This window comes from Etheostoma cragini, chromosome 11, assembly GCF_013103735.1.
Source record: "Etheostoma cragini isolate CJK2018 chromosome 11, CSU_Ecrag_1.0, whole genome shotgun sequence".
Classification (NCBI taxonomy): domain Eukaryota; kingdom Metazoa; phylum Chordata; class Actinopteri; order Perciformes; family Percidae; genus Etheostoma; species Etheostoma cragini.
The window spans coordinates 159,546-161,490 of record NC_048417.1 but is presented as its reverse complement, the minus strand read 5'-3'; the positions used below and the strand labels follow the sequence as shown (position 1 = coordinate 161,490).

General features: G+C 45.7%; 1 long non-coding RNA gene across 1 annotated transcript in view; it reads left to right on the top strand.

Annotated features, from left to right (window-relative positions):
- The window catches only part of LOC117952772, a 19,171-nt gene that overhangs the window by 7,500 nt on the left and 9,726 nt on the right, over positions 1-1,945 (top strand). The window contains exon 2 of the long non-coding RNA XR_004658500.1: positions 210-214. This is a non-coding gene — a long non-coding RNA (uncharacterized LOC117952772). The remainder of the gene's footprint in view (positions 1-209; positions 215-1,945) is intronic.

Here is a 1,945-nt window from a genome sequence, read left to right as displayed (position 1 = left end):
GGCACTCCAACACTGTAGGAGACTATAGGAGACACTACAACACTATAGGAGACACACCAACACTATAGGAGACACTACAACACTGTAGGAGACACTCCAACACTGTAGGAGACACTCCAACACTGTAGGAGACTATAGGAGACACTACAACACTATCTGGAAGATTCTTGTGGAAATGTTTTTGGGGACAACAGAGTCCAACTTCAAAGCAGTGGTCCACCTGGCACCAAAGCCAGGGAGTCCACTTTGTTCTTGATGGGGGGGGTGGGGGCCTCAAACATGTCCATGTTGGTGGACAGCCTGTTGCCCCCGCCTTTGGCTTCATGCGTATTTCCTGTTTCAATGACCTGTCCCTGAAGGCACCATCTGTCCACACAGAGGACTCATCCATGGGGGCGGGACTGAAGCTCTCAGGCAGTCTAGGAGAGGCCTGAGCCCCCAGCACCCAGATACCCCTTGAAGTAGTCCCAGAGAGAGAGAGGGAGAGGGAGACAGAGAGAGGGAGGGAGAGAGAGAGAGAGACACAGGGAGGGAGAGACAGAGAGAGAGAGGGAGAGAGACAGAGCCTGTGTCCCTGAGTCTCTGAGTCCCTGTGTCTCTGATCCCCTGTGTCTCTTTGTCCCTGTGACCTGACAGAGGTCTGTCCTTGCCGTTTCTAATGAGGACGCTGACATGTGCAGGTTGTAATCGTGTCTTGCAGAGCGCTTATGTCCGTCTCTGAGTGACAGGCTGTCAGGGCGGACCTATATTTACCCTCCGGAGCTGTGATAAAGACATTCAGCTTCCTGTGGGGACAGACGACAGTAAGTCAGCGGGGACACGCCCCCCCCCAAATGATCAGAGGTAGAAGAAGATAATACAGAAAGACAATGTTATAGTAAAGGATGAAGTCTCAGTATCAAAATGAACTGAACCCTGGTCCTCATGTTGTCCTCATGTTGTCCTCATGGTGTCCTCATGTTGTCCTTATGGTGTCCTCATGTTGTCCTCATGTTGTCTTCATGTTGTCTTCATGTCATCCTCATGTTGTCCTAATGATGACCTCATGGTGTCCTCATGTTGTCCTCATGGTGTCCTCATGTTGTCTTCATGTTGTCTTCATGTTGTCTTCATGTCGTCCTCGTGTAGTCCTCGTGTTGTCTTCATGTTGTCTTCATGTCGTCCTCATGTCGTCTTCATGTCGTCTTCATGTTGTCCTCATGTTGTCCTCATGTTGTCCTCATGTTGTCTTCATGTTGTCTTCATGTTGTCTTCATGTCGTCCTCATGTTGTCCTCATGTTTACTTCATGTTGTCTTCATGTCGTCCTCATGTTGTCCTAATGATGTCGTCATGGTTTCCTCATGTTGTCTTCATATTGTCCTCATGATGTTCTCAGGTATTGGTATAGTATAATATAGTGTATAAGATTAGTGTGTAGTATTAGTGTTTAGTGTGTAGTATTAGTGTGTAGTGTGTACATTGTAATGTGCAGTATTTGTGTTTAGTATTAGTCTGTAGTATTAGTGTGTAGTGTGTAGTACAAGTGTGTAGTGTGTAGTATTAGTGTTTAGTGGTGTGTTGTATTAGTGTATAGTAGTATTGTGTGTAATATTGTGTGTAGTATTAGTGTGTAATGTTGAGTGTGTAGTAGTGGGTAGTGTGTAGTAGTGTGTAGTGTGTAATGTTAGTGTGTAGTTTTAGTGTGTAGTGTGTAGTAGTGTGTATTGTGTAATAGTAGTGTGTAGTATTAGTGTGTATTGTATAGTGTGTAATGTGAGTGTGTAGTGTGTAGATCTCTTCCTGCAGAAGGCTGCAGGGCGCCGTGGTTACGTAGCTCTGACTGACAGCCGGAGGCAGCAGGAAGTTCATTTTCACACTGATAGAAACTAACTGCTCCTCCACCTTTTATATCCCCATCCCTGCAAGGACAGTAACATACTGTATACAGTATATATATACATATA